The following is a 20,498-nucleotide window of genomic DNA, read 5'->3' as shown; positions in this document are numbered from 1 at the left end:
TGATCCCTAGTGTGTGTGTGTGACCATGTGATGGGGAATATAGAGTGTAAGCACTGGGGCAGGGAGTGATGTGACCCCTAGTGTGTATGTGTGTGACCATGTGATGGGGAATATAGAGTGTAAGCACTGGGGCAGGGAGTGATGTGACCCCTAGTGTGTATGTGTGTGACCATGTGATGGGGAATATAGAGTGTAAGCACTGGGGCAGGGAGTGATGTGATCCCTAGTGTGTGTGTGTGTGACCATGTGATGGGGAATATAGAGTGTAAGCACTGGGGCAGGGAGTGATGTGATCCCTAGTGTGTATGTGTGTGACCATGTGATGGGGAATATAGAGTGTAAGCACTGGGCAGGGAGTGATGTGACCCCTAGTGTTTATGTGTGTGACCATGTGATGGGGAATATAGAGTGTAAGCACTGGGGCAGGGAGTGATGTGACCCCTAGTGTGTATGTGTGTGAGACCATGTGATGGGGAATATAGAGTGTAAGCACTGGGGCAGGGAGTGATGTGATCCCTAGTGTGTATGTGTGTGACCATGTGATGGGGAATATAGAGTGTAAGCACTGGGGCAGGGAGTGATGTGACCCCTAGTGTGTATGTGGGTGACCATGTGATGGGGAATATAGAGTGTAAGCACTGGGGCAGGGAGTGATGTGATCCCTAGTGTGTATGTGTGTGACCATGTGATGGGGAATATAGAGTGTAAGCTGCACTGGGGCAGGGAGTGATGTGATCCCTAGCGTGTATGTGTGTGACCATGTGATGGGGAATATAGAGTGTAAGCACTGGGGCAGGGAGTGATGTGACTCCTAGTGTGTATGTGTGTGATGGGGAATATAGAGTGTAAGCACTGGGGCAGGGAGTGATGTGATCCCTAGTGTGTATGTGTGTGACCATGTGATGGGGAATATAGAGTGTAAGCACTGGGGCAGGGAGTGATGTGACTCCTAGTGTGTATGTGTGTGACCATGTGATGGGGAATATAGAGTGTAAGCACTGGGGCAGGGAGTGATGTGACCCCAGTGTGTATATGTGTGTGACCATGTGATGGGGAATATAGAGTGTAAGCACTGGGGCAGGGAGTGATGTGACCCCCAGTGTGTGTGTGTGTGACCATGTGATAGGGAATATAGAGTGTAAGCACTGGGGCAGGGACTGATGTGACCCCAGTGTGTATATGTGTGTGACCATGTGATGGGGAATATAGAGTGTAAGCACTGGGGCAGGGAGTGATGTGACCCCTAGTGTGTGTGTGTGTGACCATGTGATAGGGAATATAGAGTGTAAGCACTGGGGCAGGGACTGATGTGACCCCTAGTGTGTATGTGTGTGACCATGTGATGGGGAATATAGAGTGTAAGCACTGGGGCAGGGAGTGATGTGACTCCTAGTGTGTATATGTGTGATGGGGAATATAGAGTGTAAGCACTGGGGCAGGGAGTGATGTGATCCCTAGTGTGTATGTGTGTGAACATGTGATGGGGAATATAGAGTGTAAGCTGCACTGGGGCAGGGACTGATGTGACCCCTAGTGTGTATGTGTGGGACCATGCGATGGGGAATATAGAGTGTAAGCACTGGGGCAGGGAGTGATGTGACCCCTAGTGTGTATGTGTGTGACCATGTGATGGGGAATATAGAGTGTAAGCACTGGGGCAGGGAGTGATGTGACCCTTAGTGTGTATGTGTGTGACCATGTGATGGGGAATATAGAGAGTAAGCACTGGGGCAGGGAGTGATGTGACCCCTAGTGTGTATGTGTGTGACCATGTGATGGGGAATATAGAGTGTAAGCACTGGGGCAGGGAGTGATGTGACCCCTAGTGTGTATATGTGTGACCATGTGATGGGGAATATAGAGAGTAAGCACTGGGGCAGGGAGTGATGTGACCCCTAGTGTGTGTGTGTGTGTGTGTGATCATGTGATGGGGAATATAGAGTGTAAGCACTGGGGCAGGAAGTGATGTGACCCCTAGTGTGTATGTGTGTGACCATGTGATGGGGAATATAGAGTGTAAGTACTGGGGCAGGGAGTGATGTGACCCCTAGTGTGTATGTGTGTGACCATGTGATGGGGAATATAGAGTGTAAGCACTGGGGCAGGGAGTGATGTGACCCCTAGTGTGTATGTGTGTGACCATGTGATGGGGAATATAGAGTGTAAGCTGCACTGGGGCAGGGACTGATGTGACCCCTAGTGTGTATGTGTGTGACCATGTGATGGGGAATAGAGCGTAAGCACTGGGGCAGGGACTGATGTGAATGATATTCTCTGTAAAGTGCTGCGGAATATGTGCGCGCTATATAAATAAATAGGCGCAGTGCCACACTAAGCACCATGTACAGTATATCTCATACTTGCCCACATTTGGGGAGGAGAAGCAGGTGGGAGGTGTTGGGGGTGGGGTAGGACGGGTTGTGTCAGTAAGCCCTGCTCCATCACGGCAATTTACAGCGAACGGCACATATTTAAATAAGGGACGGGGTCAAATGCCACGATTTTTAGAAATTTCTCCTTGTTCTGCTCACTTAACTAGGAAGTGGGCAGAATGCGGGAGACGTGCCTACCCTTCTGGGGGTAACCCGAAAAATCGGGAGCCTTCCGCGACTTCCAGGAGGATACTAATCCACAGAGCTCCCACTGGGAAGTCCTCATAATTCGGAATCCTCACACCCTAATATCACCTCTCTCTGTCTGTGATTCAGGCTGAGGGTAACGGCTCATCCAAAACTTTCTCAGGGCCGGTAGATTGTGTCCAGCAGCTGTACAGGGTACAGGGCACCCGGAGCTTGTACCGGGGCACAATGCTTACTCTACTAAGAGGTAATTGCCTCGTCCTATGACCTATCAGCATATAATATTGTCATTACTGTACCCCCCTTATCACATAACCTTTCACTCTCTGCACTAGATATCCCAGCCACTGGCATGTATTTTATGAGCTATGAGTGGATGAAGGAGATGACATCACAGGGAAGAGGTGTAACAATGGTAATCACACAATAGCGCAGAGTTAATGAGCTGCTCCGGGGGGTGCTAGGGTAGTAAGGCTTATTGTTGCTCAGGGGCCATAGACATGCAGGCAGAGGACCGGATTCAGAGATGGCGCTAATGCGCACCAGCCATTGGGATTTGTATTGAGACGCCCACAGGCGGCTTCGGAAATCCAGGCAAATGCGTGCAGCATCGGTCGAAGATCTGTCGATCATCGAACTTCGGAGGAACTCTATGGTCTTTCAGAATGGGCGCCAGAACGGAGACATCGGAGCTAATTTTACGGTGCACGGGATCGCAGTCGCAGGCTTATACACGCCCCGAAAATGGTAGTGACAAGCCAGCGATAGTTGCCACCCAGAAACGGTCCCTATCAATCACTTTGTGAATAAATCCTCACAGGGAGCGACAACGTTAATGGAACTTGCCGCATGCGGCCATCTCTGAACAGGCACAGAAGTAGGGACTGGTTTACCCACCAATAGAGATGGCCATCCCTACTTCCATAATGCCCAGGAGCTTGTGGCTAATTCAGTCTTCCGCAGGGCGTTCCTCTACATACTGTGCTGTGGCTCTGGCTGGGACTGCAATCAGCCAACACTATGTATTAGTGATGTCATTATACTGTATGGGGACACGTACAGGTCGCCTGTCACCAGCACTCTCTATGTATTAGTGATGTCATTATACTGTATGGGGACACGTACAGGTCGCCTGTCACCAGCACTCTCTATGTATTAGTGATGTCATCATACTGTATGGGGACATGTACAGGTCGCCTGTCACCAGCACTCTATGTATTAGTGATGTCATTATACTGTATGGGGACACGTACAGGTCACCTGTCACCAGCACTATATATTAGTGATGTCATTATACTGTATGGGGACACGTACAGGTCGCCTGTCACCAGCACTCTCTATGTATTAGTGATGTCATTATACTGTATGGGGACACGTACAGGTCACCTGTCACCAGCACTATATATTAGTGATGTCATTATACTGTATGGGGACACGTACAGGTCGCCTGTCACCAGCACTCTCTATGTATTAGTGATGTCATTATACTGTATGGGGACACGTACAGGTCGCCTGTCACCTGCACTATGTATTAGTGATGTCATTATACTGTATGGGGACACGTACAGGTCACATGTCACCTGCACGGACTGGGGTGGAGGCACCATATGGAATGAACTAATATTCATGAATTTGTATTAGGGAACAGTGACATCATAAAATGCAAATAAAGTACTTAATAACGGCTTTATAGAGCCCCACAGACAGCTATGGAGGCTGCTTCTGCATTTGTTACATGCCAGCATTGCGGAAATCCATTTATATCTGTAATAAATGGGCCCTATGATATACATGGGGACAGACTCCAGGCACATAGGACCCCCCCTCACTTTATTACACTGGTGGATATGCACCTAGAAATGTTCTCTTCTGCAAACGTGCAACTGGAAATACAAGCTACCAGTAACCTCATTTATCATTGTTACCATTATAAGGGGTCTATGTACTAAGCCTTGTATGGAGATAAAGTCCCAACCAACCAGCTCATGTCATTTTTCAAACACAGCCTGTGACATGGCAGTTAGGAGCTGAATGGTTGGGAATTTCTCTCCACTCACTATCTCTATCCAAGGCTTAGTAAATAGACCACTAAATCCATCGGTCAGAGTTGCTGATCAGTGGTGGCTTTGATAAAGCGCGGCTTAGTAAATCTATACCCTGATCTAAAGACCTCAGAGGTGGGGAAAACATCATACAACCCCCCCCCAAACTCTCCAGACTTATCCTTAAGGGCTCTATTCATTATGTTCATTATTCTTATGTTAGTTATTGGGGTTCGAATGGTCCCCATTAACGAACATTCCAACTTGATGCGAAGATCAGCTATCTCCCAGAATCTGTTCACTGCTCCTTTCGGACCTACAGTTTTGCATGCGCCCAAGAGCCCCTGGGTCCACTGGATAGAGCAGGACAGGGGCGGAGGGATCCAAAATAATCCCTCTTCACAACCCAGGACTCCTTCCCATATGTAAGTAGGAGATATCTGTGATACTAGTGTATGGGGACAGCGGCCATTCCGGGAGAGAAAGGTAAGCAGGATATATCTGTGATACTAGTGTATGGGGTATATATCTGTGATACTAGTGTATGGGGACAGCAGGCCATTCCGGGAGAGGAAGGTAAGCAGGAGATATCTGTGATACTAGTGTATAGTGACAGCGGGTCATTCCGGGAGAGAAAGGTAAGTAGGAGATATCTGTGATACTAGTGTATGGGGACAGCAGGCCATTCCGGGTGAGGAAGGTAAGCAGGAGATGTGTGATACTAGTGTATGGGGACAGCGGGCCATTCCGGGAGAGGAAGGTAAGTAGGAGATATCTGTGATACTAGTGTATGGGGACAGCGGGCCATTCCGGGAGAGGAAGGTAAGCAGGAGATATCTGTGATACTAGTGTATGGGGACAGCAGGACATTCCGGGAGAGAAAGGTAAGCAGGAGATATCTGTGATACTAGTGTATGAGGACAGCAGGACATTCCAGGAGAGAAAGGTAAGCAGGAGATATCTGTGATATTAGGGTATGGGGACAGCGGGCCATTCCGTATCTGTGATATCTCCTGCTTTACCTACTTGATGAATAAAAATGTTTTGTTCACACATACAAAAAAAATTAATCAAGGAACTCCTTCAATCCACCCCATAGATGCCACCATCTTCATTGGCAAACACAGGATTTCTAGAGGGGGGGGCGGGGGTTCCAAATGTTTGATTTTAGAGGTAGTGTGGTCAGTCCATGAAGAGGGCATAATTAGTACTTATCTAGCTTTAATATGCATCATACATAGTGTCATGTGTGTCATAATTCCAGCATATACAGGACCAGTGATCACAGTAACCCATTATATGTGTCATACATAGTGTCATGTGTGTCATAATTCCAGCATATACAGGACCAGTGATCACAGTAACCATTATATGTGTCATACATAGTGTATTGTGTCATATATCCAGAATATACAGGACCAGTGATCACAGTAACCCATTATATGTGTCATACATAGTGTATTGTGTGTCATAATTCCAGCATATACAGGACCAGTGATCACAGTAACCATTATATGTGTCATACATAGTGTATTGTGTATCATAATTCCAGCATATACAGGACCAGCGATCACAGTAACCCATTATATGTGTCATACATAGTGTATTGTGTCATATATCCAGCATATACAGGACCAGTGATCACAGTAACCATTATATGTGTCATACATAGTGTATTGTGTGTCATAATTCCAGCATATACAGGACCAGCGATCACAGTAACCCATTATATGTGTCATACATAGTGTATTGTGTGTCATAATTCCAGCATATACAGGACCAGCGATCACAGTAACCCATTATATGTGTCATACATAGTGTATTGTGTGTCATAATTCCAGCATATACAGGACCAGTGATCACAGTAACCATTATATGTATCATACATAGTGTATTGTGTGTCATAATTCCAGCATATACAGGACCAGTGATCACAGTAACCCATTATATGTGTCATACATAGTGTATTGTGTGTCATAATTCCAGCATATACAGGACCAGTGATCATAGTAACCCATTATATGTGTCATACATAGTGTATTGTGTGTCATAATTCCAGCATATACAGGACCAGTGATCACAGTAACCATTATATGTGTCATACATAGTGTATTATATGTCATAATTCCAGCATATACAGGACCAGTGATCACAGTAACCATTATATGTGTCATACATAGTGTATTATATGTCATAATTCCAGCATATACAGGACCAGTGATCACAGTAACCATTATATGTGTCATACATAGTGTATTGTGTGTCATAATTCCAGCATATACAGGACCAGCGATCACAGTAACCCATTATATGTGTCATACATAGTGTATTGTGTGTCATAATTCCAGCATATACAGGACCAGCGATCACAGTAACCCATTATATGTGTCATACATAGTGTATTGTGTGTCATAATTCCAGCATATACAAGACCAGTGATCACAGTAACCATTATATGTATCATACATAGTGTATTGTGTGTCATATATCCAGAATATACAGGACCAGTGATCACAGTAACCCATTATATGTGTCATACATAGTGTATTGTGTGTCATAATTCCAGCATATACAGGACCAGTGATCATAGTAACCCATTATATGTGTCATACACAGTGTATTGTGTGTCATATATCCAGAATATACAGGACCAGTGATCACAGTAACCCATTATATGTGTCATACATAGTGTATTGTGTGTCATAATTCTAGCATATACAGGACCAGTGATCATAGTAACCCATTATATGTGTCATACATAGTGTATTGTGTGTCATAATTCCAGCATATACAGGACCAGTGATCACAGTAACCATTATATGTGTCATACATAGTGTATTGTGTGTCATAATTCCAGTATATACAGGACCAGTGATCACAGTAACCATTATATGTGTCATACATAGTGTATTGTGTGTCATAATTCCAGCATATACAGGACCAGCGATCACAGTAACCCATTATATGTGTCATACATAGTGTATTGTGTGTCATAATTCCAGCATATACAGGACCAGCGATCACAGTAACCCATTATATGTGTCATACATAGTGTATTGTGTGTCATAATTCCAGCATATACAGGACCAGTGATCACAGTAACCATTATATGTGTCATACATAGTGTATTGTGTCATAATTCCAGCATATACAGGACCAGTGATCACAGTAACCATTATATGTGTCATACATAGTGTATTGTGTGTCATAATTCCAGAATATACAGGACCAGTGATCATAGTAACCCATTATATGTGTCATACATAGTGTATTGTGTGTCATAATTCCAGCATATACAGGACCAGTGATCACAGTAACCCATTATATGTGTCATACATAGTGTATTGTGTGTCATAATTCCAGCATATACAGGACCAGTGATCACAGTAACCATTATATGTGTCATACATAGTGTATTGTGTGTCATAATCCCAGCATATACAGGACCAGTGATCACAGTAACCATTATATGTGGCAGTAGGGTCATCCTGTCTGAGCTGAATGGTTTTATTTTAGATGTGGGCACCTTCCAGAGCATTAGAGCGAGTCTGGGGGAGCAGCAGAAGAACCTGGCACTGCCCTGGGTATATATGTACATATTGGTCTCCTTATGCACTGGATAGTGTATTATACAGTATTAATAATTAGTCCTATAGATGGTCTATAGCAGTGCACTCCTAACAGTGCATGTTTTCCAGATCTCCTAGTTGGTGCACAGGTGTATTTATTACTTGCCGACATGTTAAAAGATCCACAGGTTGTGCTAATTATTTAGTTTGTGATACTGAGAACATGCAGTTGTAAAAACAGGATTTTGGTACTTACCGATAAATCCCTTTCTCCGATTCCACAGGGGACACTGGAGTTCAAGACAGTGGGGTATAGACGGTGGTAGAGTAGAGCCTGGCACTTTAAATAATTCTGAAGTGTGACTGGCTCCTCCCCCCTCTATGCCCCATCAGCCCCAGTTTAAGAACTGAGCCCGAGAGGAGACGGTAGACAATAGGAAAATGAGGAGAAGGAGAAGACCACAGAACGGAACAATACCGACTGAAGAAGAACAGAGGAACCCTCTGCAGGGAACACATGCAGTCACACAACTAGATAAGGACCCAACAAAACGGCAGGAACGCAGCGCTGGGCGGGCGTCCAGTGTCCCCTGTGGAATCTGAGAAAGGGATTTATCGGTAAGTACCAAAATCCTGTTTTCTTCTTCATCCACTAGGGGACACTGGAGTTCAAGACAGTGGGGACGTCCCAAAGCCAACCTCCCGGGTGGGAAGCGCGGAGTACTTGTCGACCTTCCGGCCAACCGAAACAGGGACAGCCCAAGACTGGAGGCATGTCGTAGAGCCAGGAGACAATCAGAGCTCCTTGCTGAACAGTCACAGACATTCCACAACTTACAGCGTAAATTCAATGGAATACGGCTAGAGAGAGTACCCGCAGATGAGAAGCATCAGAACACCGTAAGCTCAGCCAAAAACAGACCAAGCAAGACCGTTGGGAGCAGAAAACCCCAACTAGAATCCATAGAATGGCAGTAACATGAGAACAAAACTCGAGAAAACCGTATTAGCGACAACTACAGGAAGCTGCAACAGTCTCAGACAGCAGAATCCCAGCACTGCGGGACATCATATAGATAAAAGTATAATGAGACCAATATACAGAGACAGAGCTGGACCTGTCCACAGACTCCTAACAAAGCAAACAAGGAGGACCTAACAGTCGCCCTGAACCATTCTCGAGGTCCAACAACTAAAGGGTTGGTAACCAGTGGAAGGTTTAGACCATAGAAGTTGTCAACGAGTGGAGATCCCACTGGGCATGAGGCAGAGGCGGATACGAGAGGATTGAGACTACAATTCCTTCCAGTGGGTCAGACGGCAGTACCACCCATCCTGTCAAACAGCAGACAACTTCCTACATGATGGTAGAGTGTAATCAGTACCAACTACTGGCCTGAACATAGTATGAAAACACCCAGGATACCCTTAGCAGAAAAAGCACGGATGCCACCTCCACCCAGGGAGAGCTACCAATATAGGGAAGTATCCCATCCGCAAGGCTAAAGCACTAGGACAACTATGAAGTTACCATTGAGGTACCTGTCAGTGTGCTGAATTTATCAACAGATACTGAACAGGAAACAAACCAGGCCCCCTGTATGGAACATAGAGACTGTCACACTTTATAGTAAAGATGTGCATTAGCCCATAGATGCGCTTCAGTCCATAAACCCAACAGATTCCAGTAGAATAGGGTCACAAATCTCAATGTTGCAATTATGCACCCACACACCAGGAAAGCTCTAAAGTGTACAGCCAACTGATTGAAAAGAGCGGAAGGCTGCGAGGACAGCAACTAGGGTGCGTAAGAGAGAACAACAGCTATGTCAGGATGCATGAAAAAGAAAAACATCTGCCGAGGCATTAGTGGGGTAAGCCCGCTTACCTGTGAGCGACCAGAAGCCCTCTGGACGCTATGTAGGATGTCACTGACCTTATTCATCTCACAGCAACCCACCATGACAGGTACAGAGAGTAGCCTCAGTGGGCAAAGATCAATGCTCTACAGCACGGACTTCAGTCTGGAGATGCTGCAGAAGAAAATACTGTAGAAACTAGCAAATTGTTAGTGGAGACAAGAAGGCCGTACAACAGGATGCTATACCTGAGCCTGTTCCATTAGGGATATGTATCCATATAGAGATTACACATACCCCAAAAACGGTCTGCTAGTGTATCCTTACATTAACACTTATAATGGTGAATTGTGTATTACGCCCACAATCTGATACAACCCAGGCCAGACCCTGCCTATATCGGCGGGTGGCCCTAGGCCTCATGTAAATTAACTAAATAAGCCATGAGGATGGAATAGATCCTGGATTCTCTATGTACTGATAGGAAATGTACCCAAGGGACCTACAGATACCTATTGTAGTGAGATATGCGACAAGACAATATAAGGTACCAGAATCGATACCGAGAAAGGTACCTGTACATAGACATAGAATGCGTTAATTATCCCAAGTAAAGAAGAGATATATCCGTAGTGATAACGCCAGTCAGGGGCAAAAACAGATTTCTCCAATTATTAGGAAAATTCATACAAGGAACGGGAATATATCAGTATATATACACATTCACACATATAAACATAGCTGCATGAAAAGGCAAACTCTGAAAGGAAGAGTTAGTACCGACATAGTAAGTCACTTGTCAAACTCCTGCACCAGGAGATCCGCACGCTACATACATATACATATATACACACACACACACACACACACATATATCCCGCAATAGGAGATCAGCCTGCTATATCTATATATACACACACTGCATTCCTAGTGTCTTACAAGTTTGTTACTAAGTGCGCCCTAGAGTGTAGTTGTAATTAATAGGTCCCCTGAAGTGGACACTGTAGATATAGACTAACGGAAACAGGACTATAACCCGAGGCGGGTGTAAGTACATATCCTTATATACATGTGTGGACATACAGGAAGGCCCCAGGACATGTATAGAGTCCATACTAGAAGCAATGCCGTAGGAGCCTGTGACTATCCTATGTAAGCTGCAGAACATGTCTCTAATCTATAGAGCCACCATATAATATGTATGGATATAAGCGACAGCTTCTGGTAAACCCTGGCAGCTTTCCAGACGTGGAATAATATGTACCTTAATGATTGTGGAAGTATATGCATACCTACACATATCCATAATTATATACATAATATACACACACCACCCAATCCCTAGGGAGAGATGGTGTAAAGCGGAGTTATAGAACAAACTACCAGATCAGGAGAGTCCAGTCTCTCATCGCAGCATCCTCATTAAATATGCTAGGTATCAGACATAAAACTGATAAGAACATATCCTACCCCTGCTTTAATGGTAAGGATAAGAAGCAATATATATATATATATATATATATATTATACATACACACACACACATACATCTGTATGTATATATTAGGGATGTGCAGGCTCGGTTCTACTCGGTTCCGTTCGGTTCTTTTTACCGGATCTTATTGGGTTTCAGCTGTCACGAGTTTTGGATAGCCAATAAGATTCGGTAAAAAGAACCGAACGGAACAGAGTAGAACCGAGCCTGCACATCCCTAATATATATATATATATATATATATATATATATATACATAACACATACATAAATCCCTACATGCCTACGCGTACCTACATACAAGATTAGTAGGTGGCGATATAATTTGAAAAATATAACATGGGCAATAGTTAGAAGGAACTGAGCCCCAGGTCTAAACGCAGGGTTTAGTACAAAATACAAGTATATACATACATGTGGCTTATGTGGCTTACCTCCACACAGGGAGACTACTCATGTGCCGCGCGTGGCCGTCATTCTGCTACGGTGCTGGGGCAGGAAATGTTAGCAACGTACTATCCCAGACTGATTGCGATCCTGGGACTCTTCCGTTACCGATGTACTCGCCCTATCAGATGTGCCCTTCTGGCTCCAGATGATGGAAATCAAAAGATGACCTCAGTGATGTGAGACAGCAATGCCAACCACTACAACGGCCATACGTTACTTCTTGTGTGTGCAGCCCAGCAGCTGCCGGGCATCAAAAAATTACATGAAACTCATGATTGTTCCTCTCCACGGAAATCTTTAGTAAAAGGCGAAAGATTTATTCGATCTGAAGAGAAACCACAGTATAAGGGAATAAATAAGATATAAATCCCTATAGATGCACAGATGTATACCTTCTAAGGTAAGCACCGAAGGCTGTTGAGATTTAACACATATGTGTATGAGAAGAGTACGGCTCATTCTTAAGGCGAGCCAATGTGAGGCCTAAGCCTGGGGATGGGACGCACCCTTGTGCTAACCTTGGGTTAAAGATATGCAATAACCGTAATTTCTGGCAGCAGCCAGAACAGTGGCCCCGACTATTTAGGCAGAGTGATCTCTGGCAGCTATAGATGCAAGAAACACACTGCATTATTCTGTTACACATCAAGCATATTTGCCCCAGATGTTCAATTTAATAAGCCTGTCGCACCTGGTATACCCAGGCGGTCTCCCATCCAAGTACTAACCAGGCCTGGCGCTGCTTAGCGTCCAAGATAAGACGAGATCGGGCGTGTGGCCGTAGGCGCTGATAGATATGTGGTGGGCAAAGTGGCATAGACACAACCTCTATATTAGGCTGTGGCATGTTCCTCCCCGTGCTTCAGGGTGCCTGGGACCCGGACACTCACTCTATAATAGTGGCGGCGGGTCCTTTTTTTTTTTTTTTTTTTATTATACAATATTAAACCAGTACACTGCCCAGTTCCGTAGGGGAACTACTTGCAATATAACCGAGATGAGGCAGAGCCAGATCTCTATAAGGACTGCAGGTTAAAGTACAAACTCCACAGTTGTGCCGTTAAACCTAATAAGACCAGGTGCTGTAGGTTTAAGTAAAGAAAAAAACGGTAGAGGCCATATCCAAGCACAGGGAGAACATACAAACTCCAAACAGCTAGGGCCGTACTGGGAATAAAACCCACAACCCTGTTAAGGGTTGCACCCCCCACACAACTCCAGAGTGAGGATGCAGGAGATGCTGGCAATAAGCCCCGGCTCCTTTTAAGGCAGGTGTATATGCTAATAATACTCCTGGAGTATGGCGGCATCTGTGCACGCCAGCATGGAGTAGACTCTGCCCCTACTATAATAAGCGGGCGGGGCGCAAACAATGTATTGTAGGCATAATGCGAGTGGGGGAGCGGGAATGAAATAGACAGCGCCGGTGCAATCTTCATACAAGCACCGGCGCCGCAACCCGCAGCCGAGAGCGCTGTAATAACAGCCTCGCTCCCCGGCGGCTGTGTGCAGAAGCCAGCGCTTCTACAAGCACTAGCGCGGCAGGGAACAGCCGCGCTGAGTAGCTCCCTAAGCCCCGCCAATTGGTGCGCAATGTAGACTCCCTTATGGGAGTAGCGGGGCACGGCAGGCTCCCTCCTCGTGGGGATAGAGCAGAGGGAGGATTCGGCTCTCGTGAGAGCAGCAAACAGAGCGCCGTCAGGCTCTATAAAGTAAGACAGCGCTCAGTCGTGCAGGGATCAGGCATGCTGCTAGGCAGCAACATTACAGACTGTCTGAACAGTCTCCCTGTCCTGGTATCCGCGCTCTATGCGCGGTAGCTCCGCCCCTTGTAATAACGCTAACGGCGTTACAGGATTCCAGGAGGGGATATACTACAGTATATACCACATGAGCCTGGGAGGGGGCGGAGGGGCCGCAGATTAAACTCCGTTTCCCATAAGGGGAACAGAGCTATACTTAGCACTGCTGGCATCAGGGCTGTGGCTAGGCATTCGGAAGCACAGACACAGCCTCTATATTAAGCTGTGGCGTGTCCTCCCTGAGCTACTGCCAGGGTGCCTGGGACTCCGACACACACTCTTTTTTAGTGGTGGCGGGTCACCTGATGCCTCCATGTAGCAGGCTGACAGACGCAGTTTTCTGTCAGCCTGTCCTCAATGCTTTGTGAAAGCTAGAAATTAAAATAAAGGAAAATAAAAGAAAAAATTACTAAGAGTGGGCTGGAGCTCAGCCCTATGTGACCGGCTCTCTCGGGCACATTCTAAAAACTGGGGCTGATGGGGCATAGAGGGGGAGGAGCCAGTCACACTTCAGAATTATTTAAAGTGCCAGGCTCTGCTCTACCACCGTCTATACCCCACTGTCTTGAACTCCAGTGTCCCCTAGTGGATGAAGGAGAAATTCTATTATATTACTATTTCTATTGTGGTCATGGTGTTGGCTGTGGAGGGGGGTTTTCATGCAACCCGAAAACCCCCCCCCCCCCCCCCCCTGCATTTGCCTATGATCTTGGCCCATATAACGCCCATGTGGTCATCGGGGCAGGTGCCCATGTGGTCATCCTTAGCATGTAAATAAGCCTCACTGTGGTAGTGATTAGGCACGAGCCTGCTTCTCACTCTCTTCTATCACTCAGTGATCTTAGTGCTGCACGGATTCTGCTTGCTGGCGGCGTGGCCGGCATGTGTAATTGGTTGGTAGCAATTCCCATGGATGTGCTGAAGTCCCGTTTCCAGACAGGTATATAAACTCCCTCTGCTCTAATGCTCATACATTATATCACTACTCACCCACCATTCATGCACAGGTCACTAACACCCAGCACATAACATAGCCCTGTGTGTACCTATCAGACGTTTGCTTTCATTTTCTACACTACATTACAAAAAAAAAGATAGAATCCAATTGGCTGTGGTGAGATAATGCACTTTTCTGCAATTCTCCCATTTTATAGAATAAGCCTCAGTTTGTTATCTTTGTGCTGACTGCAGTTATCCTACTTTAGTACTCAGCCAAAAAACACCCCTTTATAATAACACCCCAAACCTGTTTCCTTGCTCCATATACTGACCGTTGCCTGCTGCCTTATTCCAGCTCCTTCTGACCGGTACAGGAGAGCGCTGGACGTTCTGATGGAAGTCTGGAAAGAAGAAGGGCCCTGCGGTTTGTATAAGGGGTTTACAGCAGCCATGTTACGCGCCTTCCCAGCTAACACGGAGAGTGCAGGATCTGAGGAAGAGACAATGGTTTTATAGATACAGTGTAACAGGCCAAATTCACCAACTATTTTAATAGTGACATCAATTAACATTTAACCCACACAATAAATGAGTTTTTTTATTTTTTAGCAACCTAATTATTTTGTGACCTAATCTTTCATCGGGTTGGGTATTGGACTCCGATGGTCAGAATACCGACAGTGGCATGCTGACAGCCAAAATCCCAACAGATATTTGTAATTATTCTAACCCAAACCTTATCCCTTACCCCAAGTCACCATTCCCGCAGCCTAACCCCAACCCTCCCCTCCCGCAGCCTAACCCCAACCCAACCCTCCCGCAGCCTAACCCCAACCCTCCCCTCCTGCAACCTAACCCCAACCCTCCCCTCCTGCAACCTAACAATAACCCTCCCACAACCTAACCCCAACCCTCCATTCCTACAGCCTAACCCCAACCCTCCATTCCTACAGCCTAACCATAACCCTCCCCTCCTGCAGCTTAACAATAACCCTCCCACAACCTAACCCCAACCCTCCATTCCTACAGCCTAACCCCAACCCTCCCCTCCTGCAGCCTAACAATAATCCTCCCACAACCTAACCCCAACCCTCCATTCCTACAGCCTAACCCCAACCCTCCCCCCTGCAGCCTAACCCCAACCCTCCCCTCCCACAGCCTAACCATAACCCTCCCACAGTCTAACCCCTCCCCTCCCGCAGTCTAACAATAATCCTCCCACAACCTAATCCCAACCCTCCCCTCCTGCAGCCTAACCTGTCACGAGACTAGGTAGGAGTGATAATCGTAGCCATGGAGTTAGAAGGTGAGGGTTTAGAATGAGGAAAGTATCTGAGGCAAAGAACCTGTATATACACGTCTTCTTCATCCACTAGCACCAGACGTTGACAAGACCTGGTCAAAGGTGCAGAGTCTAACCTATCAGGAGGTGTTCACCAGTGACCCTTCCAATCGGGATAAGGGTTTTAGCTGCACCAGGTAGGCAGGTTGTGGTCCTTTGGTCAGGTGTCTGATGCTAATGGGGTCAAATGGAAGAACGTATATACAAGTTAAAGGACACAGGTGGACGTGCAAATAATTGTAACGTGATCCGTCAAGATAGCAGAAAAACACTATGGGAATAAATAAAAGAATTCACTAGTACTAGCATCAGATGCAGTAGACCGAAATAAATACCGGAGTCCTGGGAACATGGAATGCTAATAAAAGCTGGAATCCAGACACATGAGATGATGATAGGATTTCACTGGCTCTAGTATCCAAACGTAGGAGATGGTAATAAATACTGAGGACCAATCGTATATGGAAAGAATACTACTAGTAACTAGATGCTTATGGAGATAATAGTCTGGAGCCTGGAGCTAAACACAGTAGGTTACAGAGTAAGATACACTCACTTGTATAGAGAAGCAGAGAGCCGAATGCAGACATGTACTAGGAATGCTAGAGGTCCAGCTGAGAGTTAATTAGTAATTAGCAAGAAAGCTGACACCACAGCAGACAGGGGAAAAGTCAGGGAACTGAATAGCTCACTATAAACACCTGGGAAACGCAGAGTACAATGGTGAAGCCAGGAATCTGACACAGTAGTAATCACTGGAGAATAGATGTTGTACAGGCAACTACCAGCTGCAGGAGACAGACTTAAATACCCCTAGGCAGTTGGTCATTGGAGCGTGAGCTCAGCTGACAGACCACAGAACTGCCATTGGGAGACACTAATCAGATGACAGACTAACATGGCTGCGCCCATGTCCGCCACCGCGGGAACCAGGACGTACACATGAAAGCCCTAGCGGTCCCTGGGGAGAATATTCAGCACACTACTCACCTCCACACTTGGCAATATGCTCACGATCAGACATAATGTACGATTTCCTTTGAACTCTCCCCTGGCAGCCCTGCACACAATTTGGTGTAAAAAGCGTCCAATGTGACAAACGATCTATCGTGCCTCCTTAACTTTTTCCAGTGCATCGTGTCCCAGATTGACAAATCTGCCCTGCAACACGGCAGATCTGAAGATGTGCATCCCCGCAGGTCGTACATCGCATCGGTACTCATGATTTGGGCATATTTTACATGATTTCTAGTCACGATGCGTCGGAATCGGGCAAATCGTGTAAAATATCGCCAAGTGTGTAGGCACCTTAAGTCCCATACCAAACCGACATGGACGACTGCGTGCGTTCCACTGATCTCCTTCTAAGTCATTCACTAAAGGAGTCTCACACAATCGTCCTCTAGTTGTAGGCCTGTTTCCTGGGTTTCGAGGTGTCCATGACTGGCTGATCCCGGACAAAGTGTGATGCCCTGAACCCAGGAGGTGTTGGATGCCCAGACTGGTAACCACCAATGTGACAGAGCTTCTCAGCCAATCACAGTCTGTTCTGGGCCTCTTTGTAAAAGAGTTACAGGATTCTTCTATGAGGAAAATGGCGTCTGGGAAAGTGGTACATAAACAAGGAAGGACCTAGGTATACTGCCTCCATATTGGCGACTAATTAAACACCACATCTGCATCTATCAAATGAGGATTTCCACTGCTCCGGTTCATAATGTTATATTTTTGTACTTATGTTTTATGGAGTTGATATTCCCCTTATTATATATTTGTACTAAGTTGTGTACAGCAACCAGTCACAGTCTAATTTCTCTAGTGCAAATGTCTGATTGCTATAGGTTACGTATGTGTACACAGAACAATTTACTAAGCCCTACATTCATTGTACGTATACATTTATATTACCGGACATGATGTAAACCACTTTTATTTTATTTTTATATATGTAAAGTGGATCTGTTACAGTCACATTTACATTACACTCGTCTCAGCATCTTTTTATTTATCTTGTAGATAATAAAAGCTCAGTAAAGGTACACAGGTATACACCAAAAATATCAACTACTGGCCTAAATGACTATAATAGGGAAATGTTATAATTAATGTTTCCCTTTTCCCACCAAAGCTACAGTGGCCATCTTTAGATTCAGAGCTACGCGCAATTTGCGGCATTGCGTGCTCGGAAATAAATGCGTAGCTTCAACTGTATTGAGAATTGGCTGAAGCTATACAGTTATCACTATGAGTGCACATATGTACCAGCGCTAAACCTGATGTAAGGGAGGTCTGACAGATGGATCACTACATACAGGATTGGCTGACACTATACAGTTATCACTATACATTGTCACTATGGGTGCACATATGTACCAGCGCTAAACCTGATGTAAGGGAGGTGTGACAGATGGATCACTACATACAGGATTGGCTGACGCTATACAGTTATCACTATCCATTGTCACTATGGGTGCACATATGTACCAGCGCTAAACCTGATGTAAGGGAGGTCTGACAGATGGATCACTACATACAGGATTGGCTGACACTATACAGTTATCACTATCCATTGTCACTATGGGTGCACATATGTACCAGCGCTATACCTGATGTAAGGGAGGTGTGACAGATGGATCACTACATACAGGATTGGCTGATGCTATACAGTTATCACTATCCATTGTCACTATGGGTGCACATATGTACCAGCGCTATACCTGATGTAAGGGAGGTGTAACAGATGGATCACTACATACAGGATTGGCTGACGCTATACAGTTATCACTATACATTGTCACTATGGGTGCACATATGTACCAGCGCTATACCTGATGTAAGGGAGGTCTGACAGATGGATCACTACATACAGGATTGGCTGACACTATACAGTTATCACTATCCATTGTCACTATGGGTGCACATATGTACCAGCGCTATACCTGATGTAAGGGAGGTGTGACAGATGGATCACTACATACAGGATTGGCTGACACTATACAGTTATCACTATACATTGTCACTATGGGTGCACATATGTACCAGCGCTATACCTGATGTAAGGGAGGTGTGACAGATGGATCACTACATACAGGATTGGCTGACACTATACAGTTATCACTATCCATTGTCACTATGGGTGCACATATGTACCAGCGCTATACCTGATGTAAGGGAGGTGTGACAGATGGATCACTACATACAGGATTGGCTGACACTATACAGTTATCACTATCCATTGTCACTATGGGTGCACATATGTACCAGCGCTATACCTGATGTAAGGGAGGTGTGACAGATGGATCACTACATACAGGATTGGCTGACACTATACAGTTATCACTATCCATTGTCACTATGGGTGCACATATGTACCAGCGCTATACCTGATGTAAGGGAGGTCTGACAGATGGATCACTACATACAGGATTGGCTGACACTATACAGTTATCACTATCCATTGTCACTATGGGTGCACATATGTACCAGCGCTATACCTGATGTAAGGGAGGTCTGACAGATGGATCACTACATACAGGATTGGCTGACACTATACAGTTATCACTATCCATTGTCACTATGGGTGCACATATGTACCAGCGCTATACCTGATGTAAGGGAGGTGTGACAGATGGATCACTACATACAGGATTGGCTGACACTATACAGTTATCACTATCCATTGTCACTATGGGTGCACATATGTACCAGCGCTATACCTGATGTAAGGGAGGTGTGACAGATGGATCACTACATACAGGATTGGCTGACGCTATACAGTTATCACTATACATTGTCACTATGGGTGCACATATGTACCAGCGCTATACCTGATGTAAGGGAGGTGTGACAGATGGATCACTACATACAGGATTGGCTGACACTATACAGTTATCACTATCCATTGTCACTATGGGTGCACATATGTACCAGCGCTATACCTGATGTAAGGGAGGTCTGACAGATGGATCACTACATACAGGATTGGCTGACGCTATACAGTTATCACTATCCATTGTCACTATGAGTGCACATATGTACCAGCGCTATACTTGATGTAAGGGAGGTGTGACAGATGGATCACTACATACAGGATTGGCTGACGCTATACAGTTATCACTATACATTGTCACTATGGGTGCACATATGTACCAGCGCTATACCTGATGTAAGGGAGGTGTGACAGATGGATCACTACATACAGGATTGGCTGACACTATACAGTTATCACTATCCATTGTCACTATGGGTGCACATATGTACCAGCGCTATACCTGATGTAAGGGAGGTGTGACAGATGGATCACTACATACAGGATTGGCTGACGCTATACAGTTATCACTATCCATTGTCACTATGGGTGCACATATGTACCAGCGCTATACTTGATGTAAGGGAGGTGTGACAGATGGATCACTACATAC

The 20,498-nt window shown here is 45.5% G+C and overlaps 1 non-coding gene and 1 pseudogene across 1 annotated transcript; one reads left to right on the top strand and one right to left on the bottom strand.

Moving 5' to 3' along the window:
- Positions 1-17,545, top strand: part of LOC148477738 (mitochondrial carnitine/acylcarnitine carrier protein-like) — a 26,748-nt pseudogene extending 9,203 nt beyond the window's left edge.
- LOC148477739 (U5 spliceosomal RNA) lies at positions 12,225-12,339 on the bottom strand. The gene has a single exon (XR_015872477.1). It is a non-coding gene; the product is annotated as a U5 spliceosomal RNA (small nuclear RNA).
- Positions 17,546-20,498: the final 2,953 nt, after the last annotated feature.

The sequence above is a fragment of the Taudactylus pleione genome, unplaced genomic scaffold (assembly GCF_031769625.1).
Source record: "Taudactylus pleione unplaced genomic scaffold, aTauple2 ptg000694l, whole genome shotgun sequence".
NCBI lineage: Eukaryota > Metazoa > Chordata > Amphibia > Anura > Myobatrachidae > Taudactylus > Taudactylus pleione.
The sequence above is the reverse complement of the archived record's forward strand: the minus strand, read 5'-3'. Positions and strand labels throughout refer to the sequence as shown.